Genomic DNA, 24,404 nt, shown 5'->3' with positions numbered 1-24,404 from the left:
CCGCAAAGTTTGAATTCTAATAGCAAATTTATTTTGGGCGATTTACAAACAAAAAGACTACCTAATCTCTCGATCCACTAGCTTATAATTTATGCAACAATTTCTTGTAAGGCCATATACATTTCATGGGACGTCATTGAATTGATCCACTACCTTATAATATAATTCTAGTAGTAAATTTATTCAGGGCGATTTACAAACAAAAAGTCTACTTAGATCTCTAACCACTAGCTTATAATTTATGCAACAAATTTTCGTAAGGCCATATACTTTTCATGGGGCATCATTGAATTGATCCACTAGCTTATAATATAATTCTAGTAGTAAATTTATTCAGGGCGATTTACAAACAAAAAGTCTACTTAGATCTCGATCCACTAGCTTATAATTTGAGCAGCAATTTCTCGTAAAGCCATATACTTTTCATGGGACCTCATTGAATTGATGATCTACTAACTTGTAATTTAATTCTAGTAGTAAATTACTTTGGGGCGATTTAGAAACAAAAATACTACTTCTCTCGATCCACTAGCTTATAATTTACACAAAAATTTCTCCCAAGGCCATATTCTTTTCATGGAACGTCATTGAATTGGTCTACTAACTTATAATTTGATTCTAGTAGTAAATTTATTCAAGGCGATTTACAAACAAAAAGTCTACCTAAGATCTCGATCCACATTTATGCAACAATTTCTCGTGAGGCCATATACTTTTCATGGGACGTCATTGAATTGATCCACTAGCTTATAATATAATTCTAGTAGTAAATTTATTCAGGACGATTTACAAACAAAAAGTCTACTTAGATCTCGATCCACTAGCTTATAATTTATGCAACAATTTCTCATGAGGCCGTATACTTTTCATGGGACCTCATTGAATTGATCTACTCGCTTATAGTTTAATTCTAGTAGTAAATTTAATCGGGGCAATTTAGAAACAAAAATACTGCCTCTTTCGATCCACTAGCTTATAATTTACGCATAAATTTCTGGTAAGGCCATATACTTTTGCTGGAACGTCATTGAATTGGCCCACTACCTTATAATTTAATTCTAGTAGTAAATTTAATCGGGGCGATTTAGAAACAAAAATACTACCTCTTTCGATCCACTAGCTTATAATTTACGCATAAATTTCTGGTAAGGCCATATAGTTTTGCTGGAACGTCATTGAATTGGCCCACTACCTTATAATTTAATTCTAGTAGTAAATTTAATCGGGGCGATTTAGAAACAAAAATACTACCTCTTTCGATCCACTAGCTTATAATTTACGCATAAATTTCTGGTAAGGCCATATACTTTTGCTGGAACGTCATTAAATTGGCCCACTACCTTATAATTTAATTCTAGTAGTAAATTTATTCGGGGCGATTTACAAACAAAAAGTCTACCGAAGATCTCGATCCACTAGCTTATAATTTATGCAACAATTTCTCGTAAGGCCATATACTTTTCATGGGACCTTATTGAATTGATCTACTTTCTTGTAATTTAATTCTAGTAGTAAATTACATTGGGGCGAATTAGAAACAAAAATACTACTTCTCTCGATCCAATAGCTTATAATTTACACAAAAATTTCTCGTAATGCCATATACTTTTCATGGAATGTCATTGAATTTATTCAGGGCGATTTACAAACAAAAAGACTACCTCATCTTTCGATCCATTAGCTTATAATTTACGCAATAATTTCTCGTAAGGCCATATACTTTTCATCGGAAATCATTGAATTGGTCCACTAGCTTATAATTTAATTGTAATAGTAAATTTATTTAGGGTGAAACTGCTTACAGCTCAACCACCAAAGAGAAAAGCATAACCGGTTTGATCTCTTTTAAAATATGTCTCGAAGTTAAGTCCGTAAACGAATTTTGAATTTTGAATTTTTTGAATATTTTCACGATATTTATCACGTTGGATATTTTCACTCGGTTGAAGATCTTCTGGCGATGGGATAAAATTCTGAAGGATTTGTTTTTATATGCTTTCTTCGTTATATTTCCTATTTGGAGTAGGAGTATATTTGAGTCACTGAAGATCGAAAAGGAACATTAAACTGGATACAAAGTTTGTCTTTTGAGACCCACGGAAATTTTTTGAGTTATTAGAGTCGGCCAAGGAAAGATACAAAAAAACAAGTTGATTTGTTGACCGAATTTTACCGGAACTTTTCGGTCAAGTGGACTTATGCATATATAAATATATGCTGCAAGGGATGCCGTGCTGTGAGTGCTCCAAAGGAAACGCTGTTATTGTGCAGAGGTGACTTCATCGTGGGTTTTGTGGTGCCGGGAATAATCGTTCTTGGTGCGCAATCGAAGGCAGAGCTACCAAGAGACGAGTGTAGAAGCCAATTAAATCTTGTGATAAGATTTGTGAATTCTTTTGTGAGATTAAAATATTATTTCGTGAGGAATTATGGGCTCAACACTATCTGCGTTATTTGGTGTAATTGGGGGCTGGGAAACACTAAGGGCCCGTTTGGTAACGTGCCAAACAGTAAAAATTTCTGTTCTTTTGTTCCTAGAAAGAGTTTGGGAACAGAAATGCATTTGGTAAACTTTTTGTTCTCGGGCACATTTTTGCAAAAATTTGTGCCCAGAAACAGTTTTGGAAGAGAAATAAGAAGTAAAAAAAAGTTGCTTCTTGTTTCTTGGCACAATTTTGAGAATCAGTATTTTTGCTTCTTTTTCTTTTTTTTTGTTTTCTTCTTTTTGTGTTGCTGTTCTTGGGTTGTGGCCGGTCGCCAGCCACCGGCGGTCGGCGGCCGGCGACCGGCCACAGCCCAGGGCCGGCGAGGGCATCACGGCCCTCGTCGGCCCTGGGCTGTGGCAGGTCGCCGGCCGCCGGTTGCCGGCGACCGGCCGTGGCCAAGGAAGAGAATGGGTAGAAAGAAAAAAAATATTAAACAATTCAAAATATTATTAATAAAAAGAAATTTTGTGTAGTTACCAAACGCATTTCTATTCTTTTCTATCCCGGGCATAGAAATTTTGGACAGTTACCAAATGCCTTCAAATGCTTAGAAATTGTTTCCGGGCACAGAATAAAAAAGAACCATTTCTGAGTAGAAATAGTTCCCCGGCATAGAAACATTGTCATGTGCACCCTAAGAGTGCTCGAGTGACTTAAATGTGGTTGTAATATCCATTCATTTATAGTGAAATTTCGTGCTGCTCTCCTCGTGACTTCTCTTCGTGACGTAAGTCATTGCAACTAAACCATATAAATCTGGTATCCGATTTATTTTCTTGTTCTATTTATTTTATTATTTGATCTCTTACTGTCGCAATAATTTTCTTGGGTTTCTTACACATGTAATATAATCAAATTTTTTATTTGGACAAAGGAAATTGCGGTTCGATTTCTGTAAATTGTTAAGCAAGTAAATCTGAAATACACGCACGGAGCATTCTAATAAGCGTATTTTTACGCCAATAAAAATAATGAGAAGAAGAATACAGGAGAAAATTTTCCAGCCAGGGTTCATATTATTGGGTCAACGGTCAACTCCAATCAATTTCGCAAATTTCGATATGACAAATTGGAGCTCGATTGGGTCCGAGAATCTCCACAAATCAAAGACCATGGGAAGGATTATCCATTCGCTCAGAAACCTATTATACATGTCCATTTATTTCTAAAGTTTTTACTTTTGCAAATGTCTTTTGTCGAAAGAGAGATTTCATTCATTTCTCGGAGTAATACTCACGAGATGCATAAAAAGTTTTTTTTTTTTTTTTTTTGGTAAAGGTAAATGTATATATTACTTTTCATTAAACCAATACAACCTAAAGCCAAAACCAGCCTGTGACCCAATTAGGACATGGAGATGTCCAGACGAGGTCAAAGGTGGTTCTGCGAGGACTATACAAGAAGACAGAGGCTAGAGTAAACAAATCTAGAAGATCGTAATAACTAAAGCCCAGGCATCCAGTTCGCTTCAAAGATTGAGAGCGGAAGCTCCCATTTCCTCTGTAGGGCACGATTCCTAGGAGTATCCTGAACTTTCCCAAAGGATATGGCCTTGTCTTTGACTACTTTGAGAAGATGCTTGCGCATACCCGGAGTGTATACGCTCTTGTTTCTGAATAATGCATTGTTTCTCTCTGTCCAGATAAGATGGACTAGCGCGCCAAGGGAAAATCGGGAGAGGCGGTGCGCAAAGGAATCTCCACCGCAAGTCTTCATTGCCCATAAAATAAGGTCTTGCCAAGGTCGATTGCGCCATGGGAGGTTGCATTTTGTCGCCCAGAAGGATGCCAGTCTACGTGTAGAAGGGCACTCAAAAAAGAGGTGGTTGACCGAGTCCGGCCTAGAACCACAGAAGACACAAAGTGCAGTGTCAATCCTTCGATTTTGCAGGAGGAATACCTGGGAAGGCAGCCGGTTGAGTGTAATAATCCATAAGAGAAAGGCATGTCTGGGAGCAATATGGTGGTCCCAGATAAATGAGTGCCAAGTAACTGGATTGCCTTTTCTCCTGATATGGTTCCAAGCAGACATTACCGAGAAGGAGCCCGAGGGATGTGGAGTCCATACCACCCTATCCGGGGCATCATCATCAAGGACGGGCGGGGGATCAGGCCAGCTCAATATAGTGCCAAGTGTGTTTGAGTCCTGCCATGTACAATCGTAGAATTCCCGAACCGTTGTTTCACGGGGGATTCGCGATTGATAGATGTCTGCATTGCTGAAGATAAGGTAGAGGGGGCCTTTGTTGTGCCACCAGTCAAACCAGAAGGAGACAGAGTGGCCATTTCCTATCTCCCATCGAAATAGAGTTCGAGCAGAATGTCTCAAATCAAGGATTTTCTTCCATGTCCAGGAACAAAATGTCGGCTTGGATACTAACCAAAAGTTAGACTTTTTTAAGAAAACAGTGTGTATCCATTTACTCCACATTGATTCCTTGTCTGAGAAAAGGAGCCATATGTGTTTATACGTCATTGCTCGATTGTAGTCAACCAATCGCCGAATCCCAAGGCCTCCTTCATCTTTGGGTAGCGAGACAGGTAGACCATGCTACCTTGGCTCCCCAGGTGCCCGTGTCGGGGCCTTTCCATAGGAATTGTCTCAAGATGGTCTCAATTTTGTGCAAGACAGCTTTTGGGAGGGGAGAAAATACTAGCCCAATACACTTGGATGGAGTGCAGTACAGATTTGATGAGCTGCAGCCTTCCCGCAAAGGATAGGAAACGTTGTGTCCAAGAACGGGCCCGTGCCGTTATGGAATCAACTAGTATCTTGCAGTCTTCTTTCCGCATTCTAGACGAGATGATGGGCACCCCTAAATATCGAAAGGGGAGTGTGCCTTGCTGAAAGCCAAGGCATTGCAGTAGTTGGGCTTGCAGTGCCAAAGATCCTCCCGAGAGGAATAAATTGCTTTTATTACTGTTCGGGTTAAGGCCAGACCAACTGGCGAACAAAACAAGGGATTCCTTGATTATTTCGACCGACCTGAGATGAGCTTCAGAGAATAAGAGAACGTCATCTGCAAAGAAGAGGTGAGAAATGAGTGGCTTTTTGCAGCGCCAGAACCAGTGAAAGTCCGGAACATTCGTTCTCCTCTCAAGAATTCCAGATAAGACTTCCATAGTCAGAATGAAAAGGTATGGCGAAAGTGGATCGCCAAGTTTTCAAGCTTAGTAAATCCCAAAAAATTGCAAAACAAAGCAAATGCCAGAATGCAAATAAAGCACATTCTGCAATTAGAAGCACAATTTTATCCCTCAAGAACAAATCTGCCATTGTTCGGTGGTCGATCACCAAATTCAGTGATGAGCACAAACCGAGATCTCCCACTCCATTCACAATGGTTTGTGGTGTACGTTTAGGTTCAACTTCCTCATTACTATCACCGTGCAGATACACCAACATCAATATATTGAAAGAACACAGATCAAAATACTTGTAAGGAACTCCCAGATTTATATTTAGATCTAGTTGGAGAAAGTAAAACCCACAGATTTAAACCTAAATCTAAATTGAGAGAGGAGAGCGACATAATCTCATAGAGGTTGTGGAGCCACGTTATGAGTACTCTCCTTGATAACTATCGACTGGACAAATGGCTGAACTAAACTCCACGTTTACCGAAGATTAGCTGTAGAAATTTATTCATAACACAAACTCCGAAAAACTCTTTCCTCTTTTGAAGCTCTCCTATAGGCTCTCAGCTTCAGAATTTTGCCAATTTAGTCATAAGTCTTTACGCAAAATTTTAATATAATCCTTCGAGTCAATTTTCGGTGAAAATCACTGACTTGGCGGTCCATTCATTACCGATCATTCTATGTGGCACACTGCCATATCAGCGATTTCCTGTAAAGATTAGCCGGAAGGATTACATTGAAATATCATGCAAAATTTTAGGACTAAATTGGCATATGTACAGAATGTTCAGGACTAATTGGACAATTTCACCAAAAATCGTGTCAACACCGTGTTAGCATGTGAACAACATGATTTGCTTTTTGTCAATTTTTGTAAATTAGTTTGGTTTAATTCAACTCTACCATCCGAACCCGTTTTTGCTAGGTCTATACGTACCCTTTTTTTTTTGCTATCATGGCTATACGTGACCTAGACATAATAATTGTCTGAGGACTTTGTGAATTTGAGGTGTGAAGAGGTGGTTAGTGGAAAGGAAATGAGAGTTACATTTGTTCATGTTCCTTATGTGTACTAAAAAAGGCTGCAACTTTGGGAGGAATTGCGAAATATAAGCTCCGTGAATGTACTGTCTTGGGTGTGTTTGGGTGACTTTAACGAGGTGCGGTTTTACTGGGAAAAAGTTGGAAAGCGCTTGGCTGAAAACTATAGAATGAATGCTTTTCGGGATTGTCCAGATGCCTGTTTGTTGATGGACATAGATAGTAAAGGGTGTGCGTTCACTTGGGCCAATAATAGAGACGGGAACGAGTACGTTAAAGAACGATTTGACAGGGTGGTATGTACGATTGAATGGAGGTTGATGTTCCTTGAAGCGGAAGCTTATGCTCTCCCAGCAGTAGGATTAGACCACAGTCCTATACTTCTATCTCTTCGGGCTAACCATGTAAAACGAAAAAAGGAATTCAAGTTTGAAGCTTTATGGCTTAAGAGTGATGAATGTAGAAAGGTGGTGAAAGAAACTTGGAGCTCTCCCACTCACTTTGAAAAGGATTTAGTTGGGAAGTCGCAGGCCATAACTTTTGCTCTTTCCAAATGGAGCAAGAAGAAATTCGCGAATGGACATAGGGAAATCAACTTGCTGAAATAGGAACTGCAGTGGCTGACAAAAAATGCTAGGGGGTCCTTTGACAAAGTGAGAATCAAAAACCTGCAAGTTGATATTGATTATTTATGGAGGCAGGAAGTGATGTATTAGGGGCTGCACTCGAGAATTAATTGGTTGAAATGGGGAGATAGAAACACAAATTTTTTTCATGCAACTACCATTCAAAGGCAGCAGAGGAATATGATCTCTATGCTGCAGAATTCAGAGAATACATGGCTATTTGAGCAGTGCCAGTTGAAAGAACATACTATGCTTTTCTTCCGAGATCTATACCAATCTATCGGCCCTCAAATTTTCTCCCTAGTTTTAGATCAGGTATCTCGAGTGGTAACAGAAGAGATGAATCACCTCCTATTGGCTGAGGCAACCTTGGAAGAAGTAACGAATGCAACTTTCCAGCTCGGTCCGGCAAAAGCACTAGGGCCTGATGGCCTTAGTGGTTTATTTTATCAATAGAATTGGGAAGAGATTAAATGGGATATTCTAAAGGAGGTGAGAAGTTTCTTCAACACTAGATCCCTGCCACCAGCTTTAAACAAAACACACATCTCCCTTATCCCAAAAGTCCCGAACCCAGAGAGACTAGATCAGTACTGCCTAATTAGTTTATGTAATTTTGGCTACAAGATTATCTCCAAAGTGCTGGCCAATAGACTCAAACCACTTCTACCAAAATTTGTCGCAATGGAACAAAGTGCTTTCGTCGGTGGGAGGCAAATTCAAGATAACATCTTTATTGTCCAGGAGGTGTTGCATCAAATTACAATTCAAAGAGAAGAAAGAAATTTCAAACGGTTCTCAAGTTAGATATGAAGAAAGCCTACGATCGAGTGGAATGGGATTTCTCGGAGGCATGCCTAATCAAGATTGGCTTTGATGAGAAATGGGTGGGATGGATTATGCAATGTGTTACAACAGTTTCATTCAGCGTTAAGTTTAATGGAGAACCTCTCCAATACTTCAAACCTTCTAGAGGGATTAGACAAGGGGATCCCTTATATCCCTACCTTTTCATCTGGTGGCAAATGTACTGTCCTCATTAATGAAGACAGCTGTGGACAATGGAAGTATCACAGGGATTAAACTGAACAGGTGGTATCCCACTCTTTCTCATTTACTCTTTGCGGATGACTCTATATTATTCTTGAATGATACAATTCTAGAGTGTCAGAATTTGGCATTGATCCTGAATCAATATTGCCTAGCATCTAGACAAGCTATAAACTTAAATAAATCAGGGATTTTCTTTGGTAGGGATTGCCCCCAAACTATAAAAGACAATATGACAAGGGAAGTGAGAGTTCCTATTATTGACAAAACTGGCAAATATCTTGGAATTCCTTTGGACTGGGGAGTATCGAAAAAACAAATATTTGCTTGGATTTTAGGACAGTCAATTCCAAACTGGAAGGGTGGAAAGAAAAACTGATGTCAAAAGCTAGAAAAGAAGTTTTGCTTAAAGCGTGGTTCAAGCATTACCATAAAATGCCATGTCTGTTTTTAAGATCCCGATTTCTATTTGTAAGGCTATTGAACAGAAAATTGCTTCATTCAAGTGGAAAACCAAATTTTTCCAAAGCCGAAATTCACTGGATGAGATGGGATATTCTAAAGACAAGAAAGGATAAAGGTGGCCTGATATTTAGAGGTATGCTCTCCTTCAATAAAGCAATGTTAGGAAAGCAAGCTTGGCGTCTGAGTAACAGTCCAAACCCTCTCTGGAGCATTCTGTTTAAGGGCCTTTATTTTCCTCATAGAGATTTATGGCATGCGGCAAAGGGACAATGCCCCTCATGGGGTTGGAAAAGTCTGATCCCAGGAAGAGACTCCATCTCACCCCAAGTGATTTGGGGAGTATGGGATGGTTCACAGATATGAATCAGGGAGGATAAATGGCTGAAGAGGGGAATCATAGGAGGTCCTGCTAATAGAGATGAACCACGTTTTGTCTCTGAACTCATTATTAGTGAGGAAGGCATATGAGATGAAACAGTTTTAACTGAACATTTTAAGGATCAATTAGTGAGAGAAATCCTTGCTATCCCGATCAAACCCTAAATAGAGAAAGACCGGCTCGTATGGATTGGAACTCAAGCGGGCAAGTACACAGTTAAAAGTGGATACAACTATGTCCGAGAGAAAGCAAATAAACAGAATGAAAATCACGCCTTAACTTCTTTTCAACCTCATCCCACCCTTTGGACACATATATGGAAATTGCACTCTCCACCCAAGGTTAGAATTTTCATGTGGAATTTTATGCCAGAATGCTCTCCCAACTAAAGAGAATTTATTTCGAAGAAAAATTATACTTGATCCCACATCCTCTTTATGCAATCGAGGCGTGGAAACTGTAGAGCACCTGTTTTTATTGTGTCCTTGGACGAAGGAAATTTGTTCGAACCCTATGCTGAATGTTCATATATCAAGTCAAGGTCTTACTCGAATTGAAAATTGGTTTGCGAATTTGAAAGGAAAGTCGAGCAACTCGCCTAATCTAGAGCTGGTTGCTGCTACACTATGGAATATATGGAAGGCGCGCAACCAAGCCATCTTCAGGAACAGAAAACCTGACACAATCAACCTCATTGACTCTCTTTTAGCTGGATTAAAGAGCTTTAACAGATGGAACCCCAAATCCAGTAGATCTGGGAACAAAGCCAACGATTTTTCATGGACTTGGAATGCACTGCTGGATGGAACTTATAAGATAAACATAGACAGAGTGTACAAACTGGGAGCTTCGAAAGGGTCGGTCACCTGCCTTTGCCGTGATTCTGCTGGGAGGTTGTTGGACGGAGCAGCTCATATGGTGGCAACATCGTCTGCGCTGATGGCCGAGTCCCTCGCTCTGTTAGAAGCCCTAACTCACTTCTTTCCCAAAAGACACGACTCCTTGTACTTGAGTCTGATAGTTTGGACTTAGTCAATGCTTTAGAGAGTCCAGATCCGCTTAGTTGGAAAGCTCACGCGCATATCTTGAAATGCAAAGATCTGTTACTATCCTTCTCTAGTATCCAGGTTATTCATTGTTCTAAAGAGGCCAACTTTGTAGCGGACTGGGTTACCAAAGCCCACGAGAGAAACTACCTACCTCTGAATTGGGTCTTTTCCCCTCCCCAAGCACTTTGGGACCTTTTATGTACTGATGCCCATCTATCGGGCCCTACTATCCTTTCTTAGTGAATGATATATTTCATTTTCTGACAAAAAAAATGGTAGTTTTAATTACTGTCCAATCTTAATTTGCAGTTAAATTCCAAATAGCAAAATATTAGGCTCATTCGATACAATGAGATTGAGATGTTAACAGCTTAACAATAATGTTATCACCTGTCAAAATGTCCACCGTACATCATCATGGAGGATGTGTTTTTGGTCATACATCATGAAGGATTTTTTTTTGGTCAAACATCAAGGAGAATTTTTTTTTTGTCTGTTTTACTCTAACTCTCAGCTCACTCTTAGACTTTTGCCCTGCCTCTTACAGGACATGGGAGTCGAAACTCACATCGGAAACTACACGTCCCCACCCCTAACCCCTCATGAAGGTGGAAAATCGAACTCCTCATAAAGAATTAAACATGCATATTTTATGATCATTTTGAGTTGCGACGCCACAATTAATGTAATTAACCATAGGAACACATGACACTTGTTGACATCAAAAAACCCATCTCATTAACTCGTCTTGAAAGCATTAATTAGAAGAGAAGATAACCAAAAGTTAATCTTCTAATTTCTTGATATCTTTGGTTTTCAAAAGTTATTCTAGTTAAAAAACATTTTTTGATCTCTTTTTAATTTAATAAATCAAAGTTGGTTTGAATGATGATAATGCCGTCGCATACATCTCTTGAATTACCCATAAAACTTCTATGCTTTGTTCGCCTCTTTTTAACTGGGGTACAGGTCGGCTGTTAGGTTACTGTTGTATAAGCAGAACTTGCAAGAAGCCGAGACTTCCCTTCTTGTCGTCCCAGGCATAGAAGGCTACTATACTTGCCTACCTGGAGATAGCCAACCGAAATTGATGTGATGTCTACCTTCACCACCCAAGAGGCTCCTAGTTTCCTCTATATCTATTTCTTCCTTAAAGAGAGAGAATACGGAGAGAACATAAGGACGAGCCTCCACCATACCGAGGAGTCCCTTCCCCATGTTTTCCCCTTAAGCCTTTTAAGATCATGCTCAGGACCAAATTTCTTGATATCTTTGGTGTCCAAAATTATTCTCGTTAAAAAACATTTTTTGATCTCTTTTTAATTTTATAAATTAAAGTTGGTTTGAATGGTGATAATGTCGTCGCATACATCTCTTAAATTACCCATAAAACTTCTATGCTTTGTTCACCTCACACGACACCGATAAGATGTTGTTCTGGGTGAAAATTCTCTCTAAGACTCATAAAAACTTAACATCATAAATTCTCAACCTTAAAAATCCTACCTGTTAATGCACAAATGAGACTTGAACTTTGGACTCAACCTCCGGACTTGCACATACATATCATTGGATTAAGTACCAAGATTTGTTATTCGGATTGACTCCTCAATACTTAAATCAATAATGGAAACTACACGGAAACATATGAATTTAGGATCAAAGGGTAGGCTTAGCCTCTACCTAATGGGGTCATGCTTATATTCTTCTTGATGTTACCCTCAGGTTAGGGGGTTTCCTCTTATTGACCCTAACACGAGACGATTGTGGCGGTGGCTGAGCTGCTTTAAGGATATGCATGGCGACACTGGCCATGATCAACCAATTCCGGAGGCATCTTCGGCGGCAACAATTATACGACTTCTTCCGACCAACAGGGGACAAACACTTCGTTGGAGCCTACATGGTAATTTTGTTGCCAAGCGTGATACAAACCAGGAACCTAAACGATCCAAACTTTACAAGATGGAGAAGCAATTAAATTGAGATAGCTCCTTGGCTATGCATCCGCACACCAAGTGCAAGAAAAGGGGACCAGATGCATGTAGCTAGATTTTTCGACTTGTAAGCGTGCAGAAAGGTATCAGTTACTCTACCGTTTTGTGTAGCTCCTTTCTACCACTTTGTGTAGCTATGGCTTCCTATACCTTAAACCCTAACCCAAACCCTACCAAAAGCCCCAACCATCCACCATGATTTTTCCCGATTTCCTGCTTTCTCTACTCTCCTCAATAAGTTTCCCCATGTTCTCTCTGCATATTGAAACTAGTCTGAAGCGTAATCATCTGTGGTTCAACTCTTTGTTCTCTTCCACAGCTTCTTCCCTATCCCACAACCATTGAAGCACCTGCGTGTCTTTGGCTCTCAGGTTCTCAGCCTTGTCACCCACCATTGACACCTGTTTGAACCTTACTCATCTGCCTATAAATCCATTACCATTCTCACAGCTTTGTCTCAATCCATGTTGCCCTTCCACGAATCCCTCGGCTCCTTCTGCGATTTTTTAGCATTTGGACTTTCTGGCCTCTACTACCGCTAAATACTTCCAGGCTCAGTGTCCCATTTTCAATAGGGTTTCGAGCTACCGAAGAATGTTGATGATGGATAAGGAAGAAGGTGCTGCTGAGCATTTGGCACATCTCTGCAATAAACTAGGTAAGTTAATGTACGAAAATGAAATGAATATTTTAGATGAGGAATGTTCAGAGGAAAAAATCATGGAATGTTGAGTCTACCTTGTCGGGCAACTTTTCTAAAACCCCAGCATAAATTTCCAAGCACTCCAAATGGCCATGAAGAAGGCTTGGAGGAACAAGCATGTGGAGGTCAAACCCCTGGAAAATGGCAAGTTCAGTTTTGCATTTCGTAATGAAGGGGAAAAGAGTCAAGTGCTGGAAGGAGGTCCTTGGTCTTTTTCTAATCATTTACTGCTCTTGAAACCCTGGGAACCAGATACTCCTCTCCATTGTTATGAGTTCAAGACCTGTGCCTTTTGGGTTAGAATTTTTTGACTCCCTCTTGAATGGAATTCTGATGGTATGGTGAAGAAAATTGCCAGCTCGATGGGGAAGGTACTAGAAGTAAAAATAGATGCTTGAGGCCATGTAGCTCAAAGAATTGAGAAAGCGAGAGTGGAAATGGACATGGATGTTGAACTAAGAGTTGGACAATTGATGTGACACCAAAACAAGAAGGTTTGGCTTGATTTTAATACGAAAGGCTGCCTTTCTTTTGTTACTTGTGTGGGAAGATTGGACACTAAGCTAATTACTACAAAGACATTCTCTATGATGAAGAAAAATTTACGATAGAGTTGGGAAGTTGTTTTGGATGTTGGCTGAAAGCTGAAACTCCAGAGCATGGTCCCTTCTAGAAAGTTTTCTATAAGAAGGAATATATGGTAGAAGAAACTGAAGAGATTATCCCTGAAACTCCTAAGCACCAACGAAAAAATGTGGTCATGGAAGATGTTTAGCCCATCTCTTCCGGTATTAATCCCAACATACAACAGGGAGACCACATGAGGACAAATCCCTACTACACGCAGGATATAACAGTGTATAATTCTGGTAAAAGAGCACTTCTACTCACAGGCCCTACTCATGAGAAGGGCTTGAATCCTCAGCCTGCCCGAACAAGTTCAGAAGGCAATAGAAAGAAGAGCTGTAAGGAACCAACAACTCCCTCTACCAAAAAACAAAAGAGGTTGAGTCTTTACAATTCACTACCTAAAATCCCAGCTTGGCTGGATGAAACTTAACTTTTTGAAACACCTATTCGTACAACTGAAGAAGTTGCTATGTGGGCTTTGGTGGCTAGCCCTAATAAGCCACCAAGTGAACCATGAATATCCTATGCTGGAACTGTCAAGGGTTGGACACACCCTTGACAGTCCAAGAATAAGAGCTTTAGTGGCTCGTTTTAGGCCCACTGTGGTTTTTTTGATGGAAATGAATAACCAGGCTAAAGTTATTTAGAGAATAAAGAGAAGACTCCATTTTCAGAGTTGTTTTGTAGTTAATCCTGTGGGCACAGCGGGAGGCTTGGCTATTATGTGGGATGAAAGAATTTCACTGGAAATAGACTCAATATCTGAGGACTTTGTGAATTTGAGGTGTGAAGAAGTGGTTAGTGGAAAGAAAATGAGAGTTACATTTGTTCATGCTCCTTATGTGTACCAAAAAAGGCTGCAACTTTGGGACGAATTGCGAAATATAAGCTCCGTGAACGTGCCTTGGGTGTCTTTGGGTGACTTTAACGAGGTGCGGTTTTACTAGGAAAAAGTTGGAAAGTGCTTGGCTGAAAACTATAGAATGAATGCTTATTGGGATTGTCTAGACACTTGTTCATTAATGGACATGTATAGTAAGGGGTGTGCGTTCACTTGGGCCAATAATAGAGAAGGGGACGAGTACATTAAAGAACGGCTTGACAAGGTGGTATGTACAATTGAATGGAGGTTAATGTTCGCTGAAGCAGAAGCTTATGCTCTCCCAGCAATAGGATCATACCACAGTCCTATACTTCTATCTCTTCGGGTTAACCCTGTAAAATGAAAAAGGGAATTCAAGTTTGAAGCTTTCTGGCTTGAGAGTGATGAATGTAGAAAGGTGGTGAAAGAAACTTGGAACTCTCCAACTCACTTTGAAAAGGATTTAGCTGGGAAGTTGCAGGCCGTAACTTTTGCTCTTTCCAAATGGAGCAAGAAGAAATCGCGAATGGACATAGGGAAATCAATTTGCTGAAACAGGAACTACAATGGCTGACAAATAATACCATGGGGTCCTTTGACAAAGTGAGAATAAAAAACCTGCAAGAAGATATTGATTATTTATGGAGACAAGAAGAGATCTATTGGGAGCTGTGATCAAGAATCAATTGGTTGTAATAGGGAGATGGAAACACAAATTTTTTTCATGCAACTACCATTCAGAGGCGGCAGAGGAATATGATCTCTATGTTGCAGAATTTAGAGAATACATGGCTATTTGAGCAGTGCCAGCTGAAAAACATACTATACTTTTCTTTCGAGATCTATACCAATCTATCGGCCCTCGAATTTTCTCCCCAGTTCTAGATCAGGTATCTCGGGTGGTAACAGAAGAGATGAATCACCTCTTGTTGACTGAGGCAACCTTGGAAGAAGTAACGAATCCAACTGTCTAGCTCGACACAGCAAAAGCGCCAAGGCCTAATGGCCTTAGTGGTTTATTTTATCAGCAGCATTGGGAAGAGATTAAATAGGATATTCAAAAGGAGGTGAGGAGTTTCTTCAACACTGGATCCCTGCCACCAGCTTTAAACAAAACAAACATCTCCCTTATCCCGAAAGTCTCGAATCTAGAGAGACTAGATGAGTACTGCCCAATTGGTTTATGTAATTTTGGCTACAAGATTATCTCAAAAGTGCTAGCCAATAGACTCAAACCACTTCTACAAGAATTTGTTGCAATAGAATAAAGTGCTTTCGTCGGCAGGAGGCAAATTCAAGATAATTCCAGGAGGTGTTGCATCAAATTAGAATTCGAAAGAGAAGAAAGAAATTTCAAGCAATTCTCAAGTTAGATATGAATAAAGCTTACGACCGAGTGGAGTGGGATTTCTTGGAGGCATGCCTAATCAACTTTGATGAGAAATGGGTGGGATGGATTATGCAATGTGCTGCACCAGTTTCATTAAGCGTTAAGTTTAATAGAGAGCCTCTCCAATACTTCAAACCTTTAAGAGGGATTAGGCAAGGAGATCCGTTATCTCCCTACCTGTTCATTATGGTATTCTTCTTGAATGGTACAATTCTAGAGTGTCAGAATTTGGTATCAATCCTGAATCAATATTGCCTAGCAAATGGACAAGCTATAAACTTAAACAAATTGAGGATTTTCTTTGTTAAGGATTGCCCCCAAACTTTGAAAGATAATATGGCAGGGAAATTGAGAGTTCCTATTATTGACAAAATTGGCAACTATCTTGGAATTCCTTCTGATTGGGGAGTATTGAAAAAACAAATGTTTGCTTGGATTTTAGGACAAGTTAATTCCAAACTAGAAGGGTGGAAGGAAAAACTGATGTCAAAAGCTGGAAAAGAAGTTTTCCTTAAAGCGGTGGTTCAAACATTACTATAATATGCCATGTCTGTTTTTAAGATCCCGATTTCTATTTGTAAGGCTATTGAACAGAAAATTGCTTCATTCTAGTGGAAAACCAATGAGACCAAAGCCAGAATTCACTGGAAGAGATGGAATATTCTGAAGACAAGAAAGGATAAGGGTGGCCTGGGATTTAGAGATTTGCTCTCCTTCAATAAAGCAACGTTAGGAAAGCAAGCTTGGCGTCTGAGTAACAGTCCAAACTCTCTCTGGAGCATTCTGTTTAAGGGTCTTTATTTTCCTCATAGAGATTTCTGGCATGCAGCAAAGGGACAACGCCCCTCATGGGGTTGGAAAAGTCTGATCCCAGGAAGAGACTCCATCTCACCCCAAGTGATTTGGGCAGTAGGGGATGGTTCACAGATAAGAATCAGGGAGGATAAATGGCTAAAGAGGGGAATCATAGGAGGTCCTGCTAATAGAGATGAACCACGTTTTGTCTCTAAACTCATTATTAGTGAGGAAGGCATATGGGATGAAACAGTTTTAACTGAACATTTTAAGGATCAATTAGTGAGAGAAATCCTTGCTATCTCGATCAAACCCCAAACAGAGAAAGACCGGCTCGTATGGACCGGAACTCAAGCAAGCAAGTACACCGTTAAAAGTGGATACAACTATGTCCGAGAGAAAGCAAATAAATAGAATGAAAATCACGCCTCAACTTCTTTTCAACCTCATCCTACCCTCTGGACACATATATGGAAATTGCACTCTCCACCCAAGGTTAGAATTTTCATGTGGAATTTTATGCCAGAATGCTCTCCCAACTAAAGAGAATTTATTTCGAAGAAAAGTTATACTTGATCCCACATGCTCTTTATGCAATCGAGGTGTGGAAATTGTGGAGCACCTGTTTTTATTGTGTCCTTGGACGAAGGAAATTTGTTCGAACCCTATGCTGAATGTTCATATATCAAGTCAAGGTCTTACTCGAATTGAAGATTCGTTTGGGAATTTGAAAGGAAAGTCGAGCAACCCACCGAATCTAGAGCTGGTTGCTACAACACTGAGGAATATATGGAAGACGCACAACCAAGCCATCTTCAAGAACAGAAAACCCAACACAATCAACCTCATCGACTCTGTTTTGGCTAGGTTAAGGAGCTTTAACAGATGGAACCCCAAATCGAGCAGATCTAGGAACAACGCCGACGATTTTTCATGGACTTGGAATCCGCTGTTGGATGGAACTTATAAGATAAACACAGACGGAGCGTACGAACCTGGACCTTCGAAGGGTTCGGTCGCTTGCTTTTGCCGTGATTCCATCAAGAGATTGCTGGACAGAGCAGCTTGTATGGTGGCGACGTTGTCTGCGCTAATGGGTAAGTCCCTTGTTCTGTTAAAAGCCCTAACCACTTCTTTCCCAACAGACACGAAGTCCTTTTACTTGAGCCTGATAGTTTGGACTTAGTCAATGGCTTCAAGAGTCCAGATCAACTTAGTTGGAAAGAGCTTACCTTGAAATGTAAAGATTTGTAACTATCCTTTTCTAATATCTAGGTTATTCATTGTTCTAGAGAGGCCAACTTTGTAGCAAATTGGATTGCCAAAACCCAAAAGAGAAACTACCTACCTTTGAATTAGGTCTTGTCTCCTCCCCCAAGCACTTTGGGAGCACTTATGTACCGATGCTCATCTATTGGGCCCTATTATCCTTTTTTAGTGAGTGATATATTTCATTTTCTGACAAAAAAAAACGTGGAGAAGGTTAAATAGATTGTGGAATTAACATTATGAAAAAACAAAGTCACAAAAAAAAATTTGAGAGAGAGAGAGAGTCGATTTGATTGTGACAAGCCTGTCTTGATCTTTCGCGCGAGTCTCTCTTTTTCTGTCTTCTGTTCGTAGAGGTGAGTAAACCACCACCTGCATCACAAGAGATGCTCCAATATTGATGGCATTTGGCAATCTGTCTCCTCGTTCACTTGGCACTACCATGAAGTTCTCCTTTTAACTTCTCATAACAAGTTAAATCTCACAAGACTCACTACCATTTGATTTCTCCAATCCAAGAGAATTAGCAGGCCAAAAGAGGGCATTAACACTTCATGTTAACCACTTACTTAAAGAGCAAGCGGCGAAAATGGGTACCAACTGTGCTCACGGTCTAAATGTTGTTTTTCAATTGATCACATCAAGAATGAAGTCAATTCTTAATTGGAAAGGTAGATCGCGGGCTTCACGAAGGCCGATAAATAGGTTGTGCCTGCAAAATGAACATATCAATTTTCACTAGACCCACGGTTTCATCACGTTACATTCGCTGAAACTCCAAGTCTCAATTAGACTTCTTGGCCAATATGTGAAAGAGAGCTATGATGCCGTTCGACAAGTTCGAATTGTAAAACTTGTTGACACCAAAATTTTGGCATTTCATTTAGTTATTAAGTGCATGAAAAATTAGAGATGGGCCCCGGCCCTTAGCAAAATTAATAGCATATAGTCATTAGGAGCATATTTCAATTAATTGCATTTAATCAGACAGCGGTGAATGGTTCTGAGCTTAAATTGAATAGATTGAGCCCACAAAAAATAAGCAAATTTGGCCAAGCTTAGGGAAGGGGCGTGTATGACCGAAATCCATGAGAAAAGTAAGGCTAATTGAGTCTCAATTTAATCAAGTTCAGCCCATTGGAATTAACTAGAACTATGGTCTTGAGTGATTAAAGCCTTTATCTAATAAGCCTAAGTATCATCATCTCACATTCGCTCAAGCTTCATCTCTCAATCAAACTTCTTGGCCAATCTAGGAAAGAGAGCTCTGATTGAAAAGTTCGAACAGTGATACTAGTATAGCAAAATCAGCGAGATCGTGATCCTTATAAAGGAAAATATTTCATTTCCCCTCTAAGTCTCCCTTGCCATACAACTCTTAATTCACATTTTGTTTAGTAAAGGCACGAGGGACAAATTCCTATTGCGACCGAAGAAGTAACACCACAAGATTATTGATAGAAATCAAATTATGCGACACTGGTTTTCACGTCCCTTAGTTTTACAACTAACACATTACAAACCAAGATAATATTAGTTGGACCTTATTGATTTCAGCAGGTTTGCAAGTCCTGTGATATGATCATATATATGACGATTTTTGGCATCATTTCGTTTGATTATAAAAGTGTTTCAATACGATTATAAAGTGAGGTATTGTGTATCAGCCATGTCAAATGCTAGTGATATCTCCAAGACTTGAAGTTTAGTATTTGGTTTCATCATCAAGCTCAATTTCTTCATTAATTTCCTCTTAAAGCCGGCTTCATCAATTAAGATAAGCAAAAATTTCACATAGGACCTTGAATTGGGGTCATTTATTCAAAAGAGTTCTTAGAGTAGATATTATCTCAAATAAGACTAAAAAGCGGGCAACTTAAAGCTCAAAGACTCCTAGCCAAAAAAAAAAAAGGCTCAAAGACTCTGACCAAAAAAAAAAGTTCAAAGTAGAAGGAGAAAAGAGAGAGGAGGAGGCTATCTGGGCCGAGGGGCTCATTATTTCTTATCCTCCCTTTATTTATCTATCTGTTTATTTTTATTATATATTTTTTGTTCTATTTTACTATTGTTTATTTTTTTTAAGTAAAACATATGCTTGATTTGCCAGCAAAATTTAAGTGACAATAGATATCAGGTTGCAGATAAGCTTTCGCTTATTTAGTTATTGACATGTATTTGTATACAACTGGAGTCTAAAGATGATTGATAATTTTCTAAATCTAGTTACTCACTTTAGCCATCTCACTATACGTGAAATAAAATATAATTTTTAAAAAAAGATTTCTAGATATATTGCATACCAAGAGAAAGGGAATCTAGCTACCACATGTTTGGGCTTTATCTGATAAATGTCTCCATCTCTGCCATAACCCCAACGACTGACCCTCCCTCCCTCCCTCCCACACACAATGGTAGAAGAAACCCGGTCAAGATGGGAAGGCAAGGCCATTGCTGAGCTGAAAGGGCCAACCCCAGACCAAGTGTGACCATTCTTGGAGGATTTTTGCAACGTCCACAAGTTGCTTCCCCCCCCCCCCCCCCCCGCGGTCGACACTTACCACCAAGTCGAGGGCGTCCCCAGCCAGCCCGGCCTTGTCCGGTACTGCACCTCCACCAACTCCGACCTGTCAAAGCTCAAATGGGCCAACGAGAGGCTCCTCATGATGGACCCTGGCGAGAAGTGCTTCAGCTATGAGGTCTTGGACAACAACATTGGGTTCAAGAATTATGTTGCAACAATTAGAGTGATGCCCATGAAAGATGGGGATGGTAAGATAGGTGGGTGCATGATTGAGTCGTCATGCGTGTCTGATCCAGTTGAGGGTTGGGGCCTCCAAGAATTGTGTTCTTACATTGATTTTTTCCTTAAATCAATGGCCAAGAAGATTGAAAGTGCAATTCAAGAAGCTAGTGGGTGAAGGGAGAAAGATGGGGAAAATTACCAAAAAAGTCCTAAACCTTTTGCAATTGTGCCAATTCAGTCCTAAACCTTTTTTTTTTTGCCAATTCAGTCCTAAACCTTTTGCAATTGTACCAATTCAATCCATCCGGTCACTTTTGGCCTACCAGCGCTGACGTGGATACCGGCCAGCGCCGGAGAGCTGACGTGGCAATATTTAAATAATTTTTTAATTATTTTTCGATATTTTTTTTATTTTTTTCCCCTATCTTCTTCCCCGGTCGCCGGTCCGGCGACCGGCGAGAGGTTGAGGCCGGCGAGTTCCACCTCGCCGGCCATGGGCGAGGCTGGCCCTTGCCGGCACTGGCGAGGGCGAGCCTCACCGTTGCCGAGCAAGGTCGGCCTCGCCATGGCCAGGCGAGGTCGAACTCGCCCAGCGACAATGAGGTCTCGCCAAGATCTAGCGAGACCTCGCCATCACCGGGAGAGCTCGACCTCGCCCGGCCATGGCGAGAGCCAACCTCACCTCGCGACGGCGAGGTCGAGCCTCGCCATGGGCCCGGCAAGGTCTCGCGGATCTCGGGCGGCCTCGCGCCGTCGCCGGGCGAGGCCGGCCTCGCCATGACCGGGCAAGGCCTCGCCCAGATCTAGCGAGGTCGGCCTCGCCCGGCGACAGCGAGGTCGGCCTCGCTCGGCGACGGCGAGGCTGCCCAGATCTGGCGAGACCTTGCCGTCGCCGGGTAAGGTCGAGCTTCGCCATGGCCGGGTATTGGCACCTGATTTTCAGCTCATTTTTTTTCATATTTTCAAAAATCTCAAAATTAGGACTAGGAATCTTGGCCAAGCCTAGAAACTTATTTCTAAACCAAAAATAAATTTTTTAGCATTTTTCTGCATTTTTCCTTAATTTCTTTTAGTCAAAATAAGTGAGAAAATAAAAAAAAATAGCAAATGGAATCATAAAATTCCATAAAAATAGTCATTAGTCTTATTTTAAATCCAATTTCATGAATACATCATCAATTTTGAAAAATCTCAATCGGGTATATTTTTTTCCCAAAATTGGGCAAAATTAAACCCGAATTGAACAAAAAATGAAATTAAATTTTTTCTAATGATTTTTAAGTCATAGTGTATTCACAACAAATTATACTGGGACCTTGAATTACATAATGGTCGGTCCAGTTGCACAATTTTTCATAAAAATAAAAAATCCCCAAAATTCAATTAAAAATTAAGAATTTTGAACCCAAATTGAGAATCGTGCCCAATATGAAATTGTCGAACCATGAGACCATCATTTCTAGGATTAATCAGATGTGGGTAATTCAATTTTGGCATCAATTTTGCCTAATCAGGTCATTAGGACATCAAATTGAACAAAACTCTATTAACCCGAATAAAAAAATTTGAAAATCTTAGACACAATTATAACAAAAATTGGGGAAAATTACATATTTGGGTTCGGAATGTGATGAGGAATTCAATTTTGGGGTTTAATTTTGAAAATTGGGTCAAAATTGAGCTTAATTTGCGAATTTAGACCAACCCGGGTCTGCTGGGTCGAACGGGTCAACCCGACTCGACCCGGGTTGTTTATCTTCCTTACCCGACTCACCCAAGGCGCAATAAACCCAAAAAATATCTCCCGTGCCTAGAACTTTACCGACTTCCCCTGATCAATATAACACGTGAAGATCAAGCGTGCCAGCCGGAGAATCTCCAGCTGGCGTCGGAGATCGGTTATAACCGATTCTAGGTCGGTGAATAACAAAATTTAAGCGAGAAAATTGATCAACAAAAATGGAAAAAACTTGAACATTGGAAGAGGAGGTGTTTGACGAAATGACCGAGAGAGGAAAAAGAGAGATAGAGAGTGAAAGAGCATAAAATCTGAAGAGAGAAGAAGGTAGAGGTCCCCTTCTGAGTGTTTGGCGCCGCCCTACACGGCGGAGTGCTGGCAAATCAGAGTTTGGCCGTGACCTCCCTCCCTGAGTTTGGTAAGGTTGATCGTGCATGAAGGCCTAAAAATGAAGCTTGATTGGTGAGTCCAGAGGTTCCAAGGTGAAACCGAATCCGTCGACTTGAAGTTCAAGTGTCAGGGAACCATTCCACAGTCATCAATCGTCTCAAAAACTTCATCCGATCGTCCGTAGAAACAGGTAAAGTATGATATTCATCATATTTTTCTAGAACTCCATAAAATGAGGATGAACTTGATATTGTTAAATATGTGTTTTCTTTATTGATCTTGAGTGCACTAATGCCAAAAATGAGTTTCTGAACATGTTTCTCTTTGTTTGATTGCAAAATGTGGATTGAATGTGCATAAAATGTGTCGGTTGCCATTGTTGGACTTCGCTGGAGCTCGGGAAACTTTGCCGGAGCGCTCCCCGTGGCCTTAAGCCACTCAAGTTAGTCCGTTCTTACCTTGTTTGATGTTAAGAAAGTCATATTGATCGATGTAGATGGCTAAGGCGAATAGAATTGAGATTTAAAGCTTCCGGTAGTGTTAGTTTAGGTCATTGATGATTTAGATATTTAGACTAATCTTTTGCCGGCCGACGAAGGTCTGGCGATGTGCTAAATAGGTTAGACCGATAATAGAATACATGAATATTACAATGGATCAATTAGAATGATAAAAATCTCACCAGAAGGTCGCCGGCGACGAGCTCAAACCGGCGACCTTGATAATATTTGAGTCGAAAATCTGCCCACCAACAGTTCGACCGAATGCCCCAATGGGCATAGGACGAAACATCGCCGTTTCTAGCGTCGTGCTTGCCGGAGAAAGACGACCGTCGACCAGCGCCGGCGACGCCCGGTTCAGCCAAACCTAATCGAGTTGAACCAGGCCGGTTCGGTTCATTTTCCCGGCGGGAATTTAAAAAAAATATAAATAATAAATAATTGAAAAAAAAATGAAAATTTTCATAAAAAATAAAATATTCAGAAAAATGTGAAAAATCTAAAAAATCTAAAAAATTTTGGAAATTCGAAAAAAATTCCAGAAAAAATAGGAAATTCACAGAAAAATAAAAAAATTAGAAAATTCATAAAAAATTCAAAAAATATTAAGAAAATTCATAAAAATTCAGAAAATACAAACAAAGAGAAAAAAATGTGAAAAATTTAGAAAATCAATGAAAAATTGAAAAATTGGAAAATTCATAAAAATTTTCAGAAAATCATAAAAAAATCAATTCTCGGTTAACGAAATTTCCGAAAAAAAAAAATCAATCAAAAATTTTAAAAATTCACAGAATGGTACAAAAACACTGTGGCCAACCTTAGAAAGTGAAATTTGAATTTTTGGAAGTGCCCAAATGGCATTTTTAGAAAATCTCAAATTCATGGGTTATAACCCCTAAAATCATAAAAAATGTGAATCATGAAATGAATAAGCTTCTAGAACTTCATTAGGGTTTGGATGTTTTGATTGATTTTCATTTTTAGAGACCATTTAGGATTAATTGATCTAATTGACATTAATTGTACATTTAATACTTGATTGGTTCTTCCTGCAATTAGAATGGATAGAATTAGTGGGTAAGTCTCGGAAATTTGCATGACACGTTAGACATCGTATCGTTCTTAGGTACTAAAAGGGGGTTAGGGAT

At 40.0% G+C, this 24,404-nt stretch overlaps 1 pseudogene; it reads left to right on the top strand.

Annotated features, from left to right (window-relative positions):
• The first annotated feature begins 20,290 nt into the window (after positions 1-20,290).
• LOC115667447 (lachrymatory-factor synthase-like) lies at positions 20,291-20,800 on the top strand (annotated as a pseudogene).
• Positions 20,801-24,404: the final 3,604 nt, after the last annotated feature.

This window comes from Syzygium oleosum, unplaced genomic scaffold, assembly GCF_021117445.2.
Source record: "Syzygium oleosum isolate NSW1041296 unplaced genomic scaffold, Sole_v2.1 Sole_v2.43, whole genome shotgun sequence".
NCBI classification, from domain to species: domain Eukaryota; kingdom Viridiplantae; phylum Streptophyta; class Magnoliopsida; order Myrtales; family Myrtaceae; genus Syzygium; species Syzygium oleosum.
The sequence above is the reverse complement of the archived record's forward strand: the minus strand, read 5'-3'. Positions and strand labels throughout refer to the sequence as shown.